The sequence below is a fragment of the Stegodyphus dumicola genome, chromosome 1 (genome assembly GCF_044657685.1).
Source record: "Stegodyphus dumicola isolate Sdum_Otavi_A_Nest chromosome 1, ASM4465768v1".
NCBI classification, from domain to species: domain Eukaryota; kingdom Metazoa; phylum Arthropoda; class Arachnida; order Araneae; family Eresidae; genus Stegodyphus; species Stegodyphus dumicola.
Window position 1 is genome coordinate 44,937,449 of NC_140768.1, and position 26,933 is coordinate 44,964,381.

The 26,933-nt window shown below is 33.2% G+C and overlaps 1 protein-coding gene and 1 long non-coding RNA gene across 4 annotated transcripts in view; one reads left to right on the plus strand and one right to left on the minus strand.

Moving 5' to 3' along the window:
* The window catches only part of LOC146999071 (uncharacterized), a 501,133-nt gene that overhangs the window by 412,948 nt on the left and 61,252 nt on the right, over positions 1-26,933 (minus strand). The window contains exon 1 of one of the 2 annotated variants that reach the window (XR_015040467.1): positions 19,579-19,815. The exons of the other annotated variant lie outside the window; for it this stretch is intronic. This is a non-coding gene — a long non-coding RNA (uncharacterized LOC146999071). Of the gene's footprint in view, positions 1-19,578; positions 19,816-26,933 lie in introns of those variants that run through there. 2 annotated transcript variants of the gene reach the window in all.
* LOC118188260 (irregular chiasm C-roughest protein-like) overlaps positions 1-26,933 on the plus strand; it is an 824,083-nt gene that overhangs the window by 161,272 nt on the left and 635,878 nt on the right. The gene's annotated exons all lie outside the window — the stretch shown is intronic.

Consider the following 26,933-nt stretch of genomic DNA (forward strand, 5'->3'; position numbering starts at 1 on the left):
TGGTATTGACTAATGCTACTTTGGTGAGAAATCTTACATATTACACTCCTTCAATTTAATTTGAAATGTTATAAGGTAATTTCTCCCTCCTTTCTGCATACCTTCGTAGTGTAACGGTAGCATACTCGATGCGTATTCGAAAGGTCCAGGTTCGAGTTCCAGCGAGGGCATTGTCCACTTTTCATGTCTCCTGCTTCACAAAATAACATAACATTCATAAGATTTTATATGACAGTACTGTGGCGCCCGAAATAAAGGTGGTGGATGATAATTCTTCACCACTAGGATTTGGCAACTAGGTCCTCTAATACCCAGTCGCCCTTTAAAATGGCCAGTACATAAGTACATGGCCAGTACATACATACATGACCAGTACATTTTCTCCCTCTTTTCTGCATGCCTACGTGGTGTAACGGTAACACACTCGGCGCGTATTTGAAAGGTCCAGGTTCGAGTCCCGGCGAGGCCATTGTTCATTTTTCACGTCTCCAGCATAAAAAAATATCCTAGTGACACTACAAATAAAAATATAAATTTTCAAACTACTTTCTTTAATGTAAACGCACCTCCATTGTTCTCGCTTGTTCCTGTAATATTATTGCTTATCAACTCCTAAATGGGAATTTACTCTGTCAAACCAAATATAGCATAAATATTATATTCAACAGGTAGCAAATGAAGAAGGCTGAGAAATAATTGGTTTTCCAAAACTTTCTGTTAGTGGATTTCGAAACAGTGTTTGATGCGTAGCAAAATGATTTGAAATACTGTTTTCCTTATTATAGAATTGTGTATATAATCATCTATAATTAAGAATTAATTTCTTCTTATATACTTGTATTTAATTGTTTTTTAGTTCATTACTTATTTATTATACGAGTTTTATGGGTATCTTCCTTTCCTCCTTTTTTTTCACATAACTGTGTATATTGTGATCTCGATAAGCAATAACTGAATTGGCTGGTCAAGATTTAAGATATCCGCATTATGACAACAAGGAAGAAGAAATTAAAACAGAGATATCATTTGTGCAACTTTTGATCGTCTGTGCTCAGATGACTAACACTCTGCAGACATAAATGTCTCGTAGTTGCTTCTTATGCGAAATAAACGTAAATATTTTAAAATATGTCCTGTTTCATGAGCTAAGTTTGCACCAATTCTCTTTTTAGGATATATTTGAAATCACTGTAAAAGCAATCACTTAGAACAAAAAATCACTGTAATAGCAATCATCTACAACAAATTACTGTAAAAGCAATCACTTACAACAAAAAATTACTGTAATAGCAATCATTTACAACAAGAAATTACTATAAAAGCAATCACTTACAACAACAAATCACTGTAATAGCAATCACTTACAACAAGAAATTACTATAAAAGCAATCACTTACAACAAAATTCACTGTAAAAGCAATCACTTACAACAACATTTCGGTACAGTTTGAGTGTTTTCTCAGTACTACCTCAAGAGTATTGTCAATTTAGGTGTTACCTTCTAAAATTCCCTGGGCTTTCCTTTAAAAATTATTTAAAAAATTTATTTGTAATCAGAATAGTAAATAATAAAGGAATGTCTATTAACCACTCCATAATCTCTCCTTAATCAACGTTTCATGCAGTACCTGAAAAGACGAAATAATCTTTGCAATTCTGATAAATTTTGTGCCTTGTAACTGCACTAGTAACACTATTTGTGGCTTGTAACACTATTTCATATGTTCTTTTTTTCAGTTACTTCTTTAAGGGTAATCAGAAATATTAAAAAAAGTGTAAGTATTAAAAGTAATCCGAAGATCACCATTGACAACATCCTAAGCAAGCGCTGCAACCGTTAAGCAGATTAAAGCTGTCTACAAATATGGCTTTAGAAGGGGGGCAATATGTGGGAAGGGTCACCGATATCCATTCCAGATAAATAGACAGCAATTGTAGCTCACGATCTTTTGTTTCCAGCACATAATACTATTAGGAGTAATCAATACATAATGATAGTTCTGTCCACTTTGTACTAAATCATATTTTCCGCCCATCCGACCAAATAACCCGCTATCTTGGCGATGGGTGGCTTTTGTTTTCCACAACGCCGGATAGGAATTTATCTTCATATCTTTGATGTGCATCTACGTCGGGAGGAATTTTTCCAAAAACCATTCGTGCCCAGGCCAGGATGGTAGATGGTAGCGTGCCGCTGGCGGATTAATCACAATATGCAAATTCGTTATCGAGAAATCGAGGCAGATACGTTTTCGTTTCATGGAATGATACATCACTCTTTGTGTGGCTTAAGTCTCCCCTCTTGTGTTTGGTAATCACTCACATTCTTCAAACATATCACCGTGGGATTTTCAAACAACGTCGAGTTGGTAAAAACCAATATATTTCAAACTAGGCGACAGATTATGTTGGACGCTACGCTGCTGAGATAAATTCTCATCCTGACGGCTTTGCCTGAGTAAAGAATTGCAAATAGGCTTAAATTCGATGAGCTAGCAGCGTTCAGTTATTTTCAGTTTCCAAGATAATCGCAACTGCATCTTTAAAATATGTCTCTTCCTTTTAAACTTAGCCATTTATATTGCATTTATTTTGCACTTCACAGTAAGCTTCGTTCTTTTTATTAAGATTATTCGAGTAATTTCTTGAGATGGAAAATGAACATTTTATTTCTCATGCTTTCTACAGAAGTATTATCAATTATTAAATTTATTTAAATTTACATAATATTTGAATGTTTTTAAGCATAGAATCTATAACAATAATTTATAATGGACATGTAACTACTTTTGTGAAACCCAAGTAGATGTACTGAATTTAGTTCAAGAAGGTGATAATGGCAGTAACATATTGCTGTAATTGTGTTCCATAATATAAAAGCAACTTATGTACCCTTGGGCCACTAAATGAATCTTTAAAGTTAATTATAAAAAAACTGTTAAATGCCTCAGTGAATCACCAGATGGGCATTCATTTTATGGCTAACACCTGCAAGTATATTATGCTCCTTTAAAAATTTCACTTTCTTTTTTTAGTTCTTTACGTCTTAAAAATTTTACTTCGACTTTACTTCTAAGTTTCATGTGAAAATTTATTGCAAATAATAGGCCCAAATTATGCAAAAATTTCATAAATATTTTAACCTTCGCTATATTAATTTTTATTATACATTAAAGTATTTTAAATTTATTGTAAAAGCCTTGTTCATAAAATTGAATCACGTAATTGATCTCCAACCCATTTGTTCTATTACAATATTTACCGAAAGATATGTTCTCTGGCGCGTCTTCAATTCAGTGAAGAATAACATTTTAAATTGAAGTTTGTGGCTATGAATTGTCACAATATGCTCTTTATCCAAATATTTCTATTCCACTTGTCTTGGAACATGACTCGAATTAAGAAAAAATTATGTATTTTAAAGTGATTAAGTCCGAACAACTAAGGGCCGACCCCCGGCTGAGCGGTAAAGTCGCAGAATACTGGAGGTTCCGTTCCGAGTTTGAATCCCTGCAAAAGGACTGGTTGCAAGTCGTTTTCGGGATTTTACCCGTGCGTAACGTGTACACGAGCCAGTTTCCCCTTGAATGTCCTTCACGAGAGTACCCCTTTTTCCTTAGGAAAATAGCTATCGTGTGCTTTGTCGTTTGCTACACCATACCGAACAAGAAACTGATAATTCATTGACTTGATATATCTAAAGTTATATTCTTTTCTTCGAAAGCTGAAAGTATTGAGTGTAAACTCTATATTGTGATATATCGTTTGTAGGACACTCATGTTACAAAATTTAGAGTAAGCTAACACATGTCGAATTTCCTCCTAATCATAACCTGAGATAAGCGGAATTTTCGAATTCAAAAGAAATGGATGAAAGTCAACTAGTAGAACTAATAAGTCCTATTCGCCAGCCTAACGCTAAAATCATAACTTGCTGGGAAAATAAAATTATTCACAAATTAAATGTTCAAAATTAGCTTCCTTTGATTTCATAATTCATCAGGTGCTTCGCCTGAGTCGTCGTCTAGTAAAAACATGGGTTTTTATAGTGCTTAAGAAACATTCAAAGTTGTGAGTTCTGCGAAATTAATACTAATACAGAAAAAGGGATAACTGATGAAGTCTACGAAGCCGAACCTAAAAAACTTCAAAAATTCATTTTTTTTCTGTTCGTTTGTGAACATAGATGCTACATTCCCGCTTATAATGAAGATGTATATCTCTTTTCCTTAAATATTAACAAAAACCTTCTACATAAAATAAAGTGCATGATGCGAGGCTTGACAATGTATTGAATTTCAGTTCTAAAATTGGGCGTTAACTAGTGTATTGTTAATAAAAGAAGGAAAGAAACGTATATAAAACATCAAATGACTCAGAAAAACAGGATCTTGACCTCAAAGACGGGGGCGGAGTGTGCAATTCCTTGCGACGCCTCTGATCGAGGTCTTCCACGGGTCTTGGAAATAAAACTCCATCCATCAGCTCGTGACATCCCCATGATTCAGAATTCATCTCACTTCGTCAGGGTGGGCACGCAATTCATATAAAATGCATGCTGAGTTGGAGGAAAAAAAATCGTTTCTATCAGTAGCGTTTTAAGCCCTCACTGACCAACAATGGGTCACCATCGACTCGTTGATGGTTGACACTTATTATGGAATTCTTCAGTTATTACAACAGTCATTCACGGAAATTTTGGGATAAAGCTGAGATTCTGTAGCGTAAAAGAGGACCTGTCATAAAGGCGTCTATTTGTTGTGTATGTGTTTGTGGTTCTTTTCCTTAACAGCTTTTTATCATTTTTTTTTACTTGCTTTGGTCGTGTGACTATGTCCAAATATTTTGATAATGGATAGAAAATGTGCAGACTTGGCGTCATTTTTATCTTGATGCAAGTAACAAAACGAATGTATGAAATGCAAGAATCATGTTTCTGCATTTAGGATATTTGTGTTTTTACGATGTATCCAAATTAAGGTATATTTGAAACAGTAACGAATGATTCATTTTATGTGGTTTGGTTTATTTGATTTTATGGCAACGCACTCGAGGTCTAGCTACCTAAAGGGAGGGATGCCTTTGTGGAGAACTTTCTAAAAGAAACTAGCTCGTATACACGTTACACATGGGAAAAACCGTGAAAATGTTCGTGAAGCCAGCCCATTCGCGCGATTCGAACCTCGGACGGAAGTACCAATGTTCAGCGACTTTACCTCTCGGCCACTGGTCGGCTCTGTTCTTTGCGAAAAGAGGCATATCAAATGTTATGGAAACTATGTTATACAATTAAAATCCAAGACATCGAATGATTAATCTATTAGCTTGCGTCACTGCGTGAACTCATTTGATTCACACTTATTCATAGGAGAATAAAAATTTGTCTTTCTCATTTTTTAGTAATCAAAATGTAATCATTTTCAAGTGAATCTTAAGCTTGAAAAATTTAAAAGTACCCTTATTTTAAATACATGCTGGCAATCCATAATGTGCTGTAAAATAATTCAAGAATATCTCTTGTATACAATGAATTAGAGATGTGGTAGGTTCTATTTTTAGCCTTTGCCAGTCTTTTTAGCGTCATAACACATCAGTATTAGATGACTTTTGTGAAATAACACTTTCTACTCTAATAGACGTAATTGTGCTTCTTTATATGTAAAAAAAAAGAAGAAAATAAATAAATAATAATTAAACAAATTCATAATAATTAAATAAATTGATAAAAATAAAAATAAAAGTAATGAACCTATTGAATTTAGAAAGGAATGTCATTGGATAATATGGTTTAATATGTAAGTATATTTAACAAAATTGCATATTTCTATATTAAACTGCTACTCTTTGTATAATGAGAGGACGAATTATCAGAGAACTTCGCAAACTTGAGCAAAGAATCAAGATTTATTCTCTACCGTACGGATGGCAGGGTCTGGATCTGGCGTTGCCTGGAGAACGCCTTCTGTCAAAATGCATTGTGCCCACAGTAAAGCTCGACGGAGATGGAATTATGAGCTGGGGTTATTTCGCTTGGTATGAACTGAACCCTTGGTCCAAATTCATGGTAAACTGAACACCGACGCCTACTGGACTATTTTGGATGGCAGTATCTTACAGCTTTGTGGCAGGTTTACAGGATGGACCCATGTTACTTTCAAGACGAGATCGCCAGCTGTTATTTTGCGAGGTTCACCATAGATTGGTATGATGACAATGGGATTAACCGAATGGAGCGACCTGCCCAAAACCCAGATCTGAACGCTATCGGGAACATCTAGGACGAGTTGGATCGCCGAATTAAGAGAGGCAACAGCCATCCAATAAGGAAGAAGGACCTGACATGTCTTCTCCAAGTCGAGTGGAAGAAAATTTCAATAGCCGCCATACAAGGACTTGTAGAAAGCATGCCGTCGAGGGTTGAGTCTGTAATTGCCGCTCGTGGAAGCTCTACAGACTATTGAATAAATTTTGTTTTCCTTTTCTATCATAGGTGTACAAATACTTATTAGTAGATAGTGTATACACTAAAAGAAATACACATTCAGAAATCAAAGTTTCTTAATACGCTTGAAGACGCCCTAAAATGTGTTTAATGATATGTAATGTAAATATGTAGATAAATTACTTTCATCTGAAAACCTTTTGACAGGTGGCTATCGCCAATGATCTCTTCAGATCCATTTTTCGCAAATACCGTTTTACCTACAGTTATTTACATAGTTACTTTTGAACTTATGATGGCGTAGCTTTTTTGACGCATTAGGAGTTGTATTTTCATGGGAAAAGTCAGAAATCAGTTGTTTTGGATCAGAAGAAGGGGACGAGGCTTGAGCTAAATTGATTGAATCTTTGGACTCTGAATGGGATCATACTGATTGCGAATAAATGAATTGATCTTTAGAAAAAATTCAAACGTAGAAGTTATACTTAGCGAATTTATCAAAAACTGTTGAGCAAATGTTGAAATCTTTCAAAATTAAAAGTTTTATTGATTATTTAAATTACTTGTACGGAATTCTATTCTTCTTTTTTTTCCTCCCCGCATACATAAATACTAATAAATACTAATTATGCACATAAAATATTAATTAGGATAATATACAATTGTCATCTGCTGACGAAATAACATTTAAATCATATTTAATCTAACCACTTTGACAATTGACCAAATCCCAATAACTGCCAAAGTGGGCTAGGAATTGATATTCGGTTCAACTTTGTAAAGTGCATATATTTTAAATTAGACTATTCAGTTAACTGTATTTATTTCTGGCTTACAAAATATAGTGAGGGAAAGCAAAATATGTCAGTATAATGATTCACTACGAACGACTGTTGGTAATGGAATGATCTCTTGATTTGATTTCATAGTCGCAAAACGCATGGACATGATCTCGACTCGATGATGTATTAAAGATCTGAAGCTTTTCAACTGAGACGAAGTCGAATAGGCTGAAAGAAGAACACAAAGCGCAAATAAAAAAAAGTTTCCCGAGATCTTTTCTTTTCTTCTGGCGATAGTCTGGCCATTATCGTGGCTTTCATCTGGGAAAGGATGAATAATGATGGAAGATCGGGAGCAGTGACGGGACTCCATCCATCCCTAGGAGAAGTTTGGGAGAGGAAAAGGATGCGATGCAATCCACATTGCCGCATCCTTTCGTTACTAGGCACATGGTTCATCGTAAACACTTGCAATGTGACAGTATCCACGAGATGCAAGAGCGAATAATGTGTTTTCCTTCATATCCTTGTCTGTTGCGGGAAGAAAATATGATGGTTGTTTTATTGCATTTTTCCCACGAATCATCGTATCCAAGGTTTTGGGTATAAATCTTACCTGTTGTCATTTTCTGTATAGAATTCCTATTCATTTTGTTATAAATCGGGAACAGTACGGAAGCTTTGCTGTCTAATCGTTGACAAGAAAAGTTTTTCCAAACTGAATTAAGTGCAATGCAGTGTTTCGCAAAAAAATGTGGTTTTCGTGTTAAATTTTATTAATAGGTATAAAGTGTTCTCTGTCGTCAAATCTAGAATCTTCTGATAATAAGAATTATAGCGTTTTAAGGAAGACATTGTAAGTAATTTTCTTCTTTCTTCACGCATACCTTTGTGGTGCAATTGGATGTACGTCTAAATAGGATCGAGAGGTACGAAGTTCGAATCGCGGGAAGGGCAACCTTAATTCTTCTCGTTTCATAATTCGAAAATCTTAATCCGCTTTACAAGAGAGGCCCGAACTGAAAGGTCTAATTAGTTGGCGATAGTGAATGATAGTTGCTCACCACTTAGATCTGGCGACTGTGTTCCCTCCTTCCTTATCCCCTTTAATTTGGAAATAATGTCAGAAATTTTCTCCTTCCTCGTTACGAGCCTTTCTCGTGTTAGCACTTCCGACTAGCGTTCCAGTGTGACCCAATGTTTGAATTTCGGGTGTTACTCATTTTCCTTTTTTCCTTGTTGTGAAACAAAACTAATGACAACACAGCAGTATTCTGCTAAAAATAGAATCAAACATTTCGATCAGGCATCAGAAGCTCAGAACCATTAGGATGAGACTAACGAACAACTAATGCGCTATGAATCTATAAAAGATTTTTTTGAAATATTCTGCTTAATTTGGGGGGTGCGGTCATGAATAACTTAATTATATTTAAAAATTCTGGGGATATCTTAGGTCTGTCTGATGCATAAAGAAAGGACTTGCTGAGTGAGTGAGTGAGTGAGTGACGGAGGACGTGGGCTCTATCCCTCTACCATACTGGTTAATTGGCACAGCGTCACGTCCATCCTGCAACCTTTGTACATTTAATGTAGAGAAACAAAACCTAGATTTCTTTTCTTTCATGTACAAGCATTTAAAATGGTTGTTGCAATCTGTCCCTTCATAGGAGGCAAAGATGGCCCACCTTTTGGGTCTCTCCATAATTAAGTGACCACCGCTTCTGGCCTTAGTAATGGCCAACATCTATGATGATGTTTGGCCGCCATTGGGGGTAAAGTCTCACTTGAAAGCAAATATTACCAATATTCTATTACTTTAGCCATTGTGCCATCAATAGTTACCTTTCAAAAATGATTTACACATCAGGGAAAAATAATTCCATATTTCAAAATAATTTACACTTTAGAGCAAAATTATGTCATATTTCGAATTATTTAAAAGTGCAGATTGACCTTCCTATACCTTAAAAACTAGTTTATAATGAAACGGAAATGTCATTTATCAGCTACGAAAAACGTGCGTGCGCCATGTACAAATGTGATCCACAAAGCACTTCTGTACCAAAGCAATGTAAAATATCGGAAAACTTCAGTTCAGCAAAGAAATGAAAAATGCTTGCAATTATTTCTGAAATGCGAATAATGCAGCGAAAGTTTCTTTGCACGTTTGCTATTAAAACTGTGTTAATGTGGTAAATAAATGTGTCAGATGTCTTTTACAAAAACTTATTAATGACCTGATAGCGACTCCTCTATCAGACCGCAAGGCATAAAAATATCTTATTAATGAAGATCTTAAGTTAGTGTTATTAATGGTACTCTAGGTCAAGGTGTACATTAAAGATGAAAATGAGTTTACAAGATAAATATGTGCACATTTATTTTGTGATGCGTTTTTGACACAACTCTAATTGTAGCCATCGCATCGAGCATAATAATATACGCCTAATTTAGAATCTGTCAAATAGTTAGCTATGATAAAAATGCCTTGAGCAATAATCTGCTTGTTTTATAAAATAATTCATAATATATAAGACTAGTTTAAGATTTTGACGAGTATGAATTTTGATGTTGATTATATATTTAGCCTGTATGTTTAAAGTATAGACTAAATATTAAATATCCAGGCAATGTTGTTTCTAATTTGTTAGAAATTCTAAGGGAAAAATTAAAAGCTTGAAGCAAGTCTAAAAAACCCAATTTTTTATATTAACTGCATATTAAAAAAGCACCAAAAAGATAATTAATCAAAAGCGGCAAATTAACCTCTTATGCGATGTCTTATACCAAAATCAAGTGATTTTTACCCTGGAAAGTGAATGATTAAATGTAACTATTCGTATATGAAAAATTTTAAATTGATATATTTAAAACTGTAAGAATACTTAATTTCTGTTTGATTACACGTTTATGAAATTTTCTGCATTAAAAGTGTTTTACAGCAATTTAAAAACAAATTGCTTAATTATATCCAAATGAAAATGTCAATAATGATATTTTTTTATTGATGTCTCCAAAAATATGTGGCATACGATTGAAGTCAATGTAAAGGACGCTTAACTCTAAATTTCTGCTTTGATAGGCCACAATTTAACTGCACTGAATTCATAAGCAGTGGTGGCAGAGTGGTTTCTGATAAAAATATACAAATTTTCAAATGATTTAAGAAATTTTCAAATGATTTAAGAAATACTATGCATTGCTTGAGATCAGATAAACTCCCTGTAGGTTTGATTCCATATGAGAAAATTAACAAAGGAATATTTTGTGTTTGGAACTGAAATTTTTATGAAAATTACGCATACCTGATGTTCAGAAAGTATTTAGAAATAAACATAGATCTTAATTGGTTGGCCTGCTACTTCTATAGAATTTTGTGACAGAAAACCTATTAACTGAAAACTTTTTTTTAATGCTTAGCTACTATCATGTCAAAGTTTTAGCCTCCAAAGGCAAGCTATAAAATTTGCTTATCGGAAATGAGTGATCCGAACGAGCTGTCGAAAGCCTCCTTTGCTGTTTGAAGGTTTCACCCATCGTTTGCTTATTCAAAGAGTAGTTAACGGAGGGTGGAGTCTTCATAGTCTTATCTCCATACCTCGAGGGCGTTGCGATCCGATAGCGAGCACCTCTCATCTCTGAATGAAAGTTAATGAATCTGGTTCGCACCGTCAATCTGTTTACGAAATGTTTTATTTGCTTCTAAACTTTATGTGTCTACTGTAAAAAGCTATAATCTTATTCTTGTTATACAACGTTTGCATGGAGTTCGTCGTCTTTTTTGGAAAATATAACAGACTGCAATTGGAAATGCTATGCCAAGCATTTGGTTTCCTGTGTAATGATGATGTCTCCACATACCTAAAAGTTTATTTCAGGGAATATAAATTCTTCTTTCATTTTTGATAAGAAATGGAAATAATGTCGTTTCTTTGAAATTATCGCTTATAAATTTTGTCATAAGTAATAATTACCTTAAGCGCTGTGTTTCAACTGTCTTTTAATATCGTACACAAAGTACAGCTTCTAATGTTATTCTCTCAATATTCTTAATGATCTGAACTTAGGATCGTACTCAGGTCATAAAATGTCTATTATAACCAGCAAGGAACTACGAAAAGAGGTCTTTTCAGTTGCTTAAAATTATTTATATATCAAATGAATTAATTAACAATTTTCCCTTTACATTTCATAGCTTGCATATTCAAAGCTTTTCAGCCTAATCAATCTAATGTCTACTTCCTTCAGAAAACGAATTCATTGATAAAAAATACTCTCGAAAAATTATTGTCTTTAGTTTGTTATCTATTCTTAAACTACACTGATTATCTTGATGATGTCAACTGGATCCCTAACTGCTCCACGAAGGAAAGTTTTGATTTTCGGGCACATCTATTGCCAGCCTGCTGAACTGGGTGGAGCTGGAAGTGCATTGATTCACCTGGATTAAATGCCCAGAATAGTGTTGATCCCAAGTGTTATGAGCAATGGATCCATCTTCTGAAGCAATGCATCGAGACTGACTGCCATTATATTGAATAAGCAAACGTTCTTGTTAGCTTATAATGTTTTCATTCGAATTAATTTATAAATTCCACTTAGTTCTGTGGAAGTTGTAATTAAAATAGAGCACTAATGGATGAAAGTTTTCTATTATTCTTCTATTAAGAGCTATTAAATCGCATTTATATGATGATGAAGAAATTCAAAATGATTATATCATCTGTTGCAATCATAGCAGTAGCAGGTAGCTTTACTGGGCTATTAAGGAAAATATTAGATCGAGAGACTGAAATATTTTGTTCAAGAGTTCTAAAATGTTTCCAACTAGTTACTAATAATCTAATTAAGTATTTCGTTAGATATTCGAACGTTCAATACATCCACTAATGCCATTCAGATTAAATGCTTATAAAAGTATTTTATTTTTTATGGAATTTTTAGCTATAAATAGCTTATTATGTTATCAGCTCAGAAAAAGAGAGAAAGATTTATAACACTGAAATGTTTCGAATGAATCTTGAAACATTTATAAAAGGATAATTTAATTTCATAATATAAACAGTACAGTACGTAGTAAATATTACAGCATTCTACGGTTTCGTGGATTTGGAGTGATTGATGACAACATTTGATGAAGAATCAAAACACAGTTTACTCGTCAGTATTACACGACACAGTTCCAAAGGCACGTTTACAGCCCTCGAAAAACTACGACAAACACGCTGAAACAATCAGCAACACAGCCTTCAGGCTGTAATGGTAAAGACAGCTTAACGGCAAAGTATTAAAGTACAGCTCCCGACTCGGTCGATCGCTCTCGAGCTAATCTCTGAATTCAACATGTTACTAGGTACTCCCGATACTCTGCGTGCAGGCAGAGTATATATAGCTTTTGACCTGCCTTCGAGAACACTCTCGAGAAAAACCGGTAAGAATTCGTTCTCGAATGTTCTAGCTCCGTCTACGGCGTATCGCTAATTTTGTCGTCAAAGGACGATTTCGTGCCAAATCTGGCAATCCTGCGTTCTCCTCCCATTTTCTGGCAACCCTAAACTCGCTTTGCGGGTAAGCTATCTTACCGCAGCTGGGCATTTTGTAACAATGTAATAAATAGCTACTTAATATATATTACACATAATATAAGAATTACTGTATGATGCATAATTAATGTTTGGAATAAATTTAAGCCCTTCTTTAAGATTAATTACAGGTGAAGTTAAACAAGTATCATGTATTAAAATATTTGCAGAATTCAAAGTAATGAGCAAGCTGAATGTACTTCACGATTTTAATCTGAAAAAAAAAATACTCGTAATACATATGTTATAAGAATACAGTGCTGACTGAAAAACAGTGTGATAATTATTAATTTTTAAAATTTTAATTATATCTTTTGATTGATTGTTTTTCATTTTACATCACTATCATTACAATGCAGACTTACGCTCTTTGAGTGGACGAAAATGATTCTTGACGTATTTTTTAAAATCATATCATTTCTATAAAGAATAAGATTTCCACGGATTGCTTTCTAATTTTCAGAGCTGACATATTGTATGAATAATGCATCTGAAAGAGAATTATATGTTTTTGAAATACAGACCTTATTTCTTTGTTCTTTTTGCGATCAGAATACAGAAACTCCTTATCGAATCATATTACGTTTTTTGTACCTTTAAACTAGCAGCTGTGGTTTTAACTCATATGAAATTGTACATGAAAATTGGTCTTTGTAGAGGTTGTTGACTTTTCGTAGAAACAAAAATGGCAAAAGGAACTTCTACTAGCCTTTTATTTTTCAAGATTGGATATTTCATAAAACAATTGCTTAATTTTCTTGGTAAGTATATAGCTTGTCAAACCTTAAAGATTAGCTATATAATGTATAATTTTTATTATGCTAGTAAATAAAAATATAATGAAAACTTGAAAATAGTAGTTATACTTCGTAAGAATATTTGAGTGAATTATCAAGTAATGCTTTTTTCAAATATTCTTTCAATAATCTTTCGGCGTCTTCTTTAATAAGAGCTCCCCCCCCCTCTTCCACATCGGTCGAAGTGCTTAATTCTCTGAATTTTCTCGTTTCGAAGTCTTATGAAGAATTAAATTTTTCTCTACATTCAATACTTTACTTAATTGAAACTCTTTCAAAATACCTGAGAAATTTTAGAGAATGTAATTAATGTTGGAAGTGGAAAAAGCGGTATTGCTGGTTTTATAGATAATAATGGCTTTATATTATTGTCTACGAAAATCCTTTTATTGTTCTGGAGTTCCTGTTAGTTAAAAAATAAGCAGAACAGTTTTTGTTTTTCATTTGTATAGCTTGTCCTTATATTCTTGCAACTGATTTATTCCTGTAAAGTAAATTAATTCTTAATACCCTTAGCATATTTTATGTGGTTAATTTTTAATAAAGTAATATGATTCGAAATTTTTTGAAACTAGATGCATTTTATGTTTTAATTAGCAATGATAATATTCTTTTAAGTTACATGACAAATATTTAAAAAAGCATGATTGCTCATTTGCAATTTTATATTCATATTTTAACATCCTTTAATTATTTTTAAGATTTTAATAATATTTAAGAATACTCTTAAGTGCAAAAGCTATATTCCATGCATTACTTTGCAAATGGTTAGGAATATAGCAAAGATAACAAAATATCGTTCTGTAGGGCTATTTTTAAGATTTCGGCATCAAACATTAGCTAAAATAATTAATGACACATAGTGCAATATTGATGACATCTTTACATACTGATGTTCATTTCTTAAACAGCGGAAATTCCTTCAGATTCCATGCACATCAGTTCTTAAAAATGGGGCATTACATTTCATATTCTAGTGCACTGCCATTAAATTTATGTAATGCGTCAATTTTATGCGACTTAAGCTCAGACTGCTGTTTGTATCTTACATACCTTCCTACATACGTTTTCAAAACATTTCAGTATGTAATTTAAATTAATGACCTTTTTATTGTCGTAAAACGTTTTGCAAGCATAGAAATATCTAAATGTAGCTTAAAAATAGACCTTGCTGTCTTAAAACTTTAAGAGGATGCAAAAACCATTCAAATAGTGTTATACAATTTTTATGATCATAAAAAAATATCTTACATTTTAATCATAGAAATATCTTAAATTTTTAGTTATAAAATTGTCTTAAAATTTTTAAATGTACCTTTTTATCATAAAAGCTGAAAAAAATCCACGATTTTAATTATAAGGAATAATAAGAATGTTAGATAATTATAAGAAGAAAGACAGGGTATGTTTCATAGTTTAAAAAGTTTTGTTTTATAGTTTATATTTATATATTATGAAATATAAATAACAAAAATGTACGGTGGAAAAGTTTTTCATAGTTAAATTGTTCCATATAAGTTACAGAAAACTAAGCTCATATATATATATATGTAATAATAAAATTCCATAATCAAGAATACACTTAAAATTCTAACTGTATGTTCTTTTCATTTTTAATGGCGATGTTCTCTTATTTGAAAGTACGTGGAATTAAATCCACAGCCCTGTAGTCAAGTTGTTTTTCCCGCCTTTTCTACACGTACAGTTATAGAATGTTCTCGAGATATTTTAGGCGAACTGGATTGGCTGACGAGGCTGACGCCATTTCTTGGAAGCTCCGCCTTTCCAGAGGCTATAAAAAGACTCGCAAAAGGAATATCGGGACTTTTTCTTAAATGTCACGATGCAGTAAACTTCATACAAAAAGTTATTAGTAATTCTTTTTATTTACTCCGGATATCTGATTTTTGTAACTGCTATTTCTACTGAATAATAATAAATGGATCCTTTGTTTTTTAAACTTATCGTCTGATTATTTAAGCTACGACTACATCTATATTTCTTCAACGATCTATTTATTCTGGACAAAAGCTGATACATCACATATATATATAGTAATGAGCGTAAAATATAAAACAAAATTACTAAATTTAATTGGAACCATATGGCAATAGACCTTTAAATTCATAAATTTTAATTAAACATATGCTCCCATAATTTTAGAGATACTCTTTGCACCATTTTCATCACTGTAGTATGTTATGTCACTCTTACGTTTGCCCAGTCGCTGCTCAGAATTAGCACAAAGACCTTCAGGCTATAAATACGACCGAAGTGAGTGCGCATTACGTTTTTCTTGCCTGATGCTGCTTAAATGTCTCTCGCTTAGTCTTCTCTATTGTTTAACATGTAAACTTCGTATATACAAATTATGGGGACGCGTTGAGCAGCCCTAGTTTTGTACCAGTTTTAAGCAAAAATATATTTCTGACTAACTCTTCCCCTGCAAAATAAAATAGATGATTTAATCATAAAAGGCAGTTGTGAATTTCGCACCTTCTAAACAACAGTGAAGTCTTCTTGGCCATGACTAAAGTGTGAGTTGGTTTCAACATCTACTAAAACCACAACATCAAACCTCTATTTGGAAAAGGGAAAAAATGGCGGGGAAAGGTTTAACCAATGGCCAAACGTTTGAAACCACTGAACCCGCTGAAAGTTACGAGATTCAAGTCTTGGCAGAGTAGTATGCGTGGATGTTTTTATTGAAGAACGATATATACAAACCATTTTTGCTTGAGAAGTCATCTACGAATGTAAATCGCCATAGCAAATAATTCTTGTAATATATGTGCTATAACAATCCTAAACTAATAAAAATTCATAAATTCAAACATTAATTATATCTTAATGACATTCACCAAGCATCTGTTGAAATATGCATGGGGCACGTTATGTAGAGGCGAAATGTAAAGGTTTTAAACTTACCATATAACATCACAAATTGAAAATAACTAAATGTCGTTGATCATATTAATTATTTTCAGTTCTGCACCAAACGTTGAGGTAATATTTTTTCACGCTGGACTTTTTCCTGCGTGCCCAAACTAGTTTGTACGTCAAACTAAATAGAGATAGAGCTTGAAATTCACTGTCATATTTCATTTTGCTGCGGTCCAAATGAGCTGCATTTTCTCCTCGTTATACGATGCTGCGACATATTTATAGTCCCTTCACGTTGTCACATTCATTTCCCCCCTTTTTCCATTTTTTCTTTAACATTTTTTAAGTGGTTGAACTTAGGATAGCAAGTGGTCTAACAAGAGTAGACATGTTCCGATAAACGTTCGATGAAAATTAATTTGCTTATTATTCTTGTTGTGAGTTATACCACCAACCGTAACCGCTCTACCTATTTTGATACATGGTTTATTCTCACAGTAGCATCGATTTTTTGACATCTAACGACCAATGCATTTGCATCTCTATTTATATCATAGGATAAAGGAGAATATATTATCAGCTTTGAGGTATCAAAATAATATGTAATGGTCTGGAGATAAAAATGCATTTACATAGTGTCTTTTCTATGAAAGCTAAGCGAGGTTTTATCAATTCATGATTGTTTTTGTCACTTTTATTCTGAGAAATTGGCAACGTTCTGAATTGTAAATAGAGCTGCTGGTTTGTGAAAATGGCTTTTATTCTTTAAAAGATGCTTTCAAAAGGAATAACTGGGCATATTTAGCAAAGGACAGAGTTTCCAAATTTCGTGACCAAGACTTCTTGAAATGGTTCCAACTCTAAACAAGTCTAATCTAGTTTTAAGTTCTATTTCTCTCGTTAGACGAGGCGTTAATATTTCCACTTCGGGTGAAATGGAACTCAAATTTTAGCATTAAGAAAATGAAAAAGATGAGTTTAAGGGAGCGAAGATTTCTTGAATTTTCATAAACATTTTTAATGAGAATGAATTCAGCAACTGTAACTGAATCTCATATGAATGGCATTTCAGGCATGGAAATGGCTAAGATTCTTGAATCGTGTGCATTACAGAAGATAATTGTGTGAACTTTACAGAATCATAAAAATATTGGTAAATCTTAGAACTTCAAAAACTAGCAGAGAGCTAAACGTAATACTATTGATAAGTTTAGGTACATTAAAGAACTTCGTATGAGTTCTGGTAATGGGTTAGATTATAGGAATTAGTATAAATAAATTTTGGGAAATGAAAGAAATTTTCTGAATTATGATAAGTCTTCTAGAAAAGAATTAGACAACTATTAAATGACTTCGAAATAAGATGTGAAAGTCGTGTGAATAACTAGAATTCTAATGTATCTCATTGGTTGAAAATAAACTTATAAGCATCAAGAAGGTTAAGAAATTATTTGTATAACCCCCAGATTCTTAATGAGAAATGGAATCCTAAGAATACTTTTGTTAAACTAACAGGCGTCTGAATTACTTTCATTAGGTATTTATTATATATTATTTAAATAAATTGAGGAGAAAGACTATACTTGTAATTGATGATCTTGCTGTGATCGGAATAAACGTATAAACTGAAATGTGTATTAGGTTCCTATGAGTCCTTCACACTACAAAATGTTATGGATACCCGGTATATTAGAAATGTTGCTTTTTTGGAAAAGTATTATGGAAAAGGAATCGTGTCAGCAGTTAAAACTTTTATTCATTTAATTTCAAGGATATAATCACGATACTTCTTGTCAAAAAATAGATTTCAATGGTGGCATGTTTAAAACCATTAAGGTTTACAGAACGTATAACGAATGAGTACGTGAAGTGGGCCAAACTGTCATCAGTAAACAGTAGTGTGGGCTGTGAAACCATTTTCATGCTTGCTGGCATATTTGAAAAGAGAGTAAACATATAAAATCTTACCTAATACTGTGGTTCTTTAAAAAATAAATGGAACATAAGGAAATCGTGGTAGTAGATGTTGTTTCTTTCCCGACATCTGGCATGTTTTTCCTATAAACAGCTTTTGGATGTCTGGAGACAAACGGTTTTCTGAACAAAGGTTTGATGAATATTTGTTAACTTAGATCTCGCTTGGAGATAATATTTTTTCTATATTAGCTAGTATTAGTAGCTTACTCTGAGGATAGTAGTTTACCCTGATACGTAGCACCCAGCATAGAAATCACGTATGATGCAAATTTGTATTTCCATGAAACCCGGGCAGCGAAATATTTGTAAAACTCGAGGATATCTACTTTACTGAATTTTTCTTCCAGAATTGAATTAAAATGAATTTCTGTTAATTCTGTTTGCGAATGGGCTGACATTCTCTTAGCGTCAGTTGAGAAAACGTTTTTTTGTTTTTCGAACCCTTTTTAACCGCTAAGATTGTCTATATAACTTGATAGTTGGCGAAATTACAATTTTTATTAGTTTTATTACACATTTTTATTAGTATTTTACAACTGTATTACAACTCGGGATGAAAGAAAAAAGACCGCAGAAAAAGGGCCACATGCAACCCTCATGTAACTATTTTGGCACACCTGATTTGGAGTTTAGCTGATACACACATTTTTATTAGTATTTTGCTAATAATATACACATACATACAGATAATACACGTTTTTCTTAATATTTACAACTATATTTCATCTCGGGATGAAGCGGCAGAAAAATGAAGCAAGGGCCACATGTAGCCCGCACGCAACGATTTTGACATATCTGGTTTAGCTGATTTAACAGTAAATAAATCAATCACATTAGCATTTATGTAATTTATTAACATTTCGTAGTTAAGTTAGTCTTAGTTCAGTTCTAATTTAATTCGTAAAGGTAATTTAATGCTTTTAAGAGCACATGGCACTTAAGTCAGCGAAATACTGTTTTCTAATTATCAGTTTATACCAGCTAGCAATCATAAACTTTCACTATATTATCTACTAAATACCCGATAAACACAGGAATTACGTCATTTCTTTTCTCCAGCAAGCACGATACTGATTAGATTTCCAAATCAAAATGAATCTTTTATTGCTTACCTTCACTGAGAACCAAGTCGCCATTAACGTCCTTAAAGTTATCGTGTGATCTCATGGTGGCCAGTTCCATTCTCCTTTTATTTGCTAATCCCAAATTGGCGTGTCCAAACTCGTTTTCCGGAGAGGGTGGAAGGGAAAGGTTGGAATCTTGCATATCCGATCCATCTGCTGACCCTTAATTGATGATGTAATCTGGATCGGAAGTTTTTAAAGCTATTGCTGTGGAGAACAGCATGGACTGAGTGCTCCGGTTTTCAGAAATGGCGGAACTGACCTTGCGTATCGCGCTGCACCCCTATATCCTGGCAGTCACGCAAAGCCTCTTCCGCTATGATTTGATCTTGTTTTGATACTAGATACGTGTAGATATTGTTCGGGCTGGAAATAATCCGTAACTAATTCATTCAAATGGCTATTTAGTCAAAATGTTGACTGAAGTTCCTGACAACATTCATAAATCAAACGGCGTGGTGAGACAGAAACAGTTTAATACAAGTGAATACAAGATATAAAAGACATTGTGGTCTCTGAGGCTAATGCGAGTTTTGTTACAAGAGCTGTTTAATGCTTAGATTATTGGATACCTGTATGTTACCTTTACCGTGAATTACATTATCAAGGTAAAAAAGGAGCGTCATGATATTGCACATTAAGATATTCAGAATTATGGAACACCGTTATTAACCGAAACCACTAAGTTTGTCGTGCCGATATTGTGTGATAATGGGGGTGGAGTGATGATTAGCATGCTATCGATTGTTAGTCCTTCAAAAAAAAAGTAAATTTGGACTTTTGACTCAAAACTGGGCGAGTTTATTGCCAAAATATAAATTTATTAGATCATAGTGTGTTCATTAACTATGCGTCAGTTCATATTGAGTTAAAAGATGCACGACAGAAAACACAGTCTTTGCGTTCTTGATTTAAAGCACAAAAATTTTATGTAAAATATTTCTGTAAATACAAAGAAATTCGTCTAAAAAGTGTGCGAACATGCTTAGTAGTTCTGAAGTGGAAACGTTTGCTTAATATAATACCGATCATCACCAAATACCTCTTCACTTTTGCTCCTTCATCGCAATATATGGATCATTTCAAATCAAATTCTCCGAATTTTTTAATTACGTGCATTAAACCATCTTATCCGTAGAGTTATTCAAAGTTCCATCATCCTTGAAGGAAATGCATTTACTCCCACTGCAGAAATCCAATTTACTATTTGACAATCCGTTATAGAAATCGGTTTAGAAATTCCTCACGCGTAATGCGAAAAGAAGAGAATTACCTTCAAGTATAGGCGGAAATGCCGCTCTCAAATGCAATTTCAAATCCTCTATTTCCAATCAAATGCAATTGAATAAAATCAGAATGGAAACCCAGTGGTGAATGCATGTCTGTCAGCAATATATCCACAGCCTATCACGTCTTCGATATTAATTTTGCCGGACTATGCATCTGCTAGTGTTAAAAAAGACTTACCGTCTTCAGAGACACATTTTTGTGTTTTCCTGAAGAGCGAATTTTCCGCTGAAAAATTCCTTTACTTTTCAATAGACGAGAACTTCGAAAAAGCTTTTCTTTTACATGTGGTTTGAAACTCGAGCTTTTATATCGCCGCTCTTTTGTGTCTTTGAGCATTTTTATAATATTATCAGTGACATTTTATTACCTGTTGGTCGAATTTCGCTATTTTAGTACAATATTAAAAGTTTTTCATATTGCGTTTCTTTTAGTTATACGTTTAAGCGAGATTAAATATCACACCGACTGCTTTTATTATTAAGGAGAAACACAAAGCTACATATTTGTCATCGATTTTAAAAGTAATCGAAATCTCTGATATCAAAAGTATCATAATTAGACGCCTTTTACTTACCAAGATATTTTGAAAAGAAAGGATATTTGCTGTATATCTTTTATTTATAATTATTTGGAAAATCCTTTAAGTCTGCAAACATTGAAAGGTATCATTATAGTACTTTACCAGGTATTTTGTGTGTCCATTTTCCTGCCAAAACGCAAATTTCTTGCTCGCGGGGTATTCAAATGAAGTAGAAAGAAATGTTTTAGAGGGTAGAATCAGAGCGTGTTCTGCCTGCTGAAGACCACTTTGCTGAACTGATTCTGTTGTTAGTAGTATTCTGCGGCGTTCTCGCTATTAGGCTTGTTACGCCGACCTTAGATCAGAGCCAACTTGCGCCTTACTCTGATTGTGCAGGCGTTAGGCTAACTAACGTTTAGTTAATTCATTATCTTTGATTTGAGCCATAATTGTTGGCTTTTGTAAGCACAGGTGGTGCCATCTGTTAGCTGTTATTTGAGTCAAATAAAATGGTCCCCTGTCTCTATGGTACTTACAGGATATAGTCACAATTCGCTATCAAGTCATAACGGCGTTTCGTGCATACTATGCTTGCAAAGAAAATGAAACGTCATAACATTTCAAAGCCTTTCAGATGCTTTTCTCCAATACATATATCCAACTGTCTTTCATCAAGAGAATGCTAATCCCATAACGCATTCTTGTTAATTAATATCACATCTTGAAAATTCCTCTAATCAACGATCATTTTCTCTGAACAAGGAAACTTTAATCTTTGAACATTATTTTAATAATTTTTATTTCTGCTTTAAATTTTAACCAGTTAACTGTGATTGACGAGTATACTCGCTATGGTGAAGCGACACGATTTTGTGTATTGACGAGTATACTCGTCTTGCATATATTATGTTTATGAATTGCAAAGATAAGAGGGAGGTTTATTTAATAAGTATTATACATAATGACAACGTAATAGAAACAGAGAAAAGAAAAATAATGACAAAGAAACCGGAGTTAGTGATTGATTATAATAAAAAAATGAAAAAATGGGTGAAGTGGATATGAGCGATGGAATTATCATAGCGTATTCCTTAACAAGAAAACGACTCAAAAAATACTATAAAAAGATATTTTTCCATTTCTTAGGCATTAGGTGTCTGAATACATTCATATTATATATAAAAATAAATAATGGAACATTATCGTGTATCAACATTTGCTCAAATTTATTGAAGACACTTTTGAAACGTATCCAATTGAAAGAAAGAAATGACACAAACTCGGCCATTTAGACCTAATATAAGCCAATTAGGCGGGAATCATGTTCCGGATTATATACCCGGAACATCGAAAAAAACCAACCCTACCCGAAGGTGCTCGCATTGCTACAAACGTAAGATCAGGAAGGAATCGCGTTACTGGTGTTCAATTTGCAAAGTCCCATTGCGTATAGTATCCTGTTTCGCTGAATATCACTCCGTAGCAGGAATTTAAATTCTTACTTTCATATGTATAATATTAAATTTAATTTATTGCGTTTTCAGTTTAATATGTATGTAATATATCCTTATGTTAACCAAATAAGTAAATATTAGTAATAAAGTTTTCAATTTTATAAAATAAACCCATCTTTTTTCATCCAATATCTTACCAGCGCAACTTACTCTGTGATTGATGAAGATATTCGTCATGGCTCGATTCTGGTGACACAAAACGGTGCACACTCTTAATCGAGAGCGCCACAGTTAACTGGTCGTTAAACCATTTTCTCAATTTTCCGTTTTCTAAAATAACGAGAAATGTTTGAAATTTTCTTAGCAGGTTTAGATATTTGTTCCAGTTACTGCATGTAAGGTCTTGAAATTATATTTGATCTTCTTTCAAGCCCCTTGAATTATGAAGTGATGGATCTGACGACTATTACGATACTTTGAATACTTTTACTACAATACGATACTTTTTGAAGTTTATGATTTTTTAAAATCATATACAGTGCTGTATTAACTCTTTCCTTCTCTCTTTATTTCCGTAAAAACAATTCATCGGGGTGAGATAGTAAAAAATTCTCGAAATGGCTCTGACAATGCAGGTTGGCAAGTTAACCCTGACCTCTTAACGTTGTTTCTGTGTATGCACTGGAAAATTTGTCATCCGCATCTTTGCCTCATGTGAATCAAAATATAGGGTGTTCAATCCTATTTCAACTTTCGTATTGTTTTCCATGCGTTAAACAGTTCAAAACCAGCATTTTCCCTGGCACTAGTTTTGATGAAACAGCCATTTTGAAGACTTATTTAAGTAATATAATAGCTCATTTTTTTGCCGTTGTAACAGTTTTTCTTTGCTTATTTTCCAAGTGATTTCATTCTCTTTATTCAAATTTGCACAAAATTATTGAACTGTAGTCACAACATAGTTTTGTTTTTCTTGGAGCCATAGAATATCATAGCTTATTGTTATTTCGCAACACATGACAGGAGCAACATATAACTTTAAGAAATAAACTTCATAGAAATGTGCTAATAAAGACATTTTCCTTCAGCAGTTTCTTACCTGTACTTTGGTACTGCCAGATTTATTGTGACTGTACTTCTGCAATCACAATAATCTGCCACAGAATATCATCAGAATTTCAAATTGCCATCCATTCTTGATGGATTCTGCTAACATTCTTTTCTTAGTTTAACAGTTTTATTATTCTTTGTTTTCTTTGAGCTCAAGTTATGTATCATCCTCTCCCGTAGGGTTAAACAATAAAAACAAAGGTACGATAATCTTCAAATTGGTTCCGAAGCACCAGTTCTTCAACGCCCAGCTTTCTCATGTTTCCGAAACAAACAAACTAAAAAATGACCCCCCCCTTGCCCAAATATTTCCATTTGTTGCCTAAAATCCTTCATCTCTCAGGTATTTAAGGAATAAGGGGAAGGAAATATCCGATGGAAAAATTATTAATCAAGCTTAAAGACTTCAAAAAAGGAAAAGGTTTCGCTCTCTGGCGTCTCTATCTTGCTTCCCAGCGCTGGTGTAAAGATTAATAGCATTGTGGCACCATTAGTCACCCTTGCCATCTTTACGTAAAGATATAGGGCATTAACAGCCTCCTCAGTCTCAGGACGATTATTAATTTTGCCCTCATATTAATTAGACGTAGATGTTTTGGGAAGCATATTGCTGCCACTGATGCCATTTAGTTTCCAGATAACAGAAGAAAAAACTAACTTTCGGTTTTGAGTAAGCTGTTAAATTGAGTAGTTTTAGCGGCTTGTTAGGGGGATAAAAGTCCAGATATATCCATCCGCCTTTGAGCGGTAAAATATTGGTTATAATGAAGGCTTGCCGCATATGTGATGTATTATTGGCTTTCATGTAGGGTTGGCCATGAGAGGTTTCTTTTCAAAAGGATTCGATTTGGAAAATTCCCCATGTAATATGAAATGAATTAATAGAGAATTAGCCTGTTGCCAAAAGGTATAATTTTAAATTGTTTTATGGTAAGTTGTAAATTTACACTTTCTTGAAGTTCCCGTGTGCAAGGGATTTAACCATACAATTTGGTTTCATTCAAATTAAATGCTGCAACTCAATTTCATTTTTTTTTTGGCATTTGTCAAACTTATCTTTCATTTGTTTATGTATGTGTAAATCTTGTTTATAAGAAAGTTCATTCATGAAATTTTGCTTTAAATACTTCATATCAGATAGCAGTAAAATATTTATTGCACTATATCCGCTTTTTATTCCAGTACTACTGTGAACAACTTCATCATTAACAGAACTGAAGATTAGCAATAATGTATGGTATTTTTAGCAAAGATTTGGAGATATCTTCTAACTGCTAACCTAATTATTATGGACAAAAACTGCGAATTACGAAACATATACCATACAATAAGTTTTTTTCTTATCTTGACTTAGCAGCTAGGTGCTACATTTTCCTTATATTCTTTCTTTATATTAATGAAATTTGCATACTGAAGTGATAATAAATTTTCTTAAGTAATTTTTTTTAATTCATTAAATCAAGTATTGTGGCGATCACTTCCCTAAGACGAACACATCCGAAAATGATCAGTATTTCTAAGAACATTAGTACTTAGCATTAACTCTCTAAGAAGACCACCTCCACAGATAAAATTCGATTGGAACGATCGATGGTCGTCTGAGAGAGAATTCACAATATCAGAATTCACATAAACAGAAAATCATAAGAGGTAGGTTTAAATGAATAATCTCTTATTTTTAAGAAATTTTTGCATTTTAATTACTGTGGTAAATAAGTCAAGTATTCTTCGAATTCAATAATTAAAATATTATGCAAAATATCTTTTTATTCTAAATTTACCATCTTTTATTTTTTTAAATACATTTTTATTTTTAAGTACTGCGTACTTGCAGCTGCTGTATAAAGTATTCTGTATTAAAAAATCGTTTTCTACCAAAATTGTATTGTGGGAAAGGGGTTAGAAATACTTTATTAGTTCAAAGAATACTTAAAAGTATCTGAAATAATTTTTAAAATATATCACCAGAAGATGCTTAAAAGTATCTGTTGAGGATATAATTTTAAAATTATTTCACGAAACAGTGCCTTAATGTATCTAAATTATGCAAGATTTCATTTTATTTGAATAATTTAAATGTTGTTTAGAACAAGAAAGAAAACCTCATGCTGATACATTTTATATCAAGCCGGGTTGTTTATAAAGGGAACATGGGTAGAATATTTTAGTGTTCTAATCGTCAGTTTTATTATGCTATAAAATACAGAATGATCAACTTTTAGTATCGGTAATAAATTTGAAATATTTATATCACCCCTTAACAATCTTTTTCTTCTCTTAAAGGACACTGTGAAAATCGCTGAAGAGCTAAACAGATGGCATAATATGAGCGTCAACCTTTAATGGCTTTAATTTCGAACCATTTTAGAGCTAATATCTTCAAAGAAGATAAACGCTAGAATAAAAGAAAAGCGAGGAAGGATAACGAGGTGAAAAGAAGGCCTAAAAATGAGAACAGAAAAAGAAAAAAATTACCTATGGCAAATAATTCACCTTTACCTGTTCATGCTTTTTAAATATTTCTCTTTTTTTGAAGAAGAGAAAAAGAGTGCTTCTGCAGTTTTCCAACATCCGTTAAATCTAAGCCAACCAGAGAAAAATGCATCTGAATAAAACCAAAAATCGAACTATTGAAAAGAAAGAATGAACTGAAATATCGTTTGAGTAAAAGAATAAAAATGAATGTTGCCCCGAAAGAAAAGTATAATAAAAAAGTACAAACAAAAGCGCCGCCAACGGAAGAACACGGTTCGCACACTAAATATTTATTTTAATTGTTTTACGGGTGGCAACATTACTTGTGCAGGCGATTTTATTTCTACTGGGTCCTGTGTTGATAAATTTGACGTAGAATAGGCCACGCGTTATAAAAGATCATTCAATTACGTAGTGCGTCGAGAGCGACATCTGTTGGAAGATTTATTAGAATCATTAAGATACTGTTACTTCAATATATCGTACCCATTTCC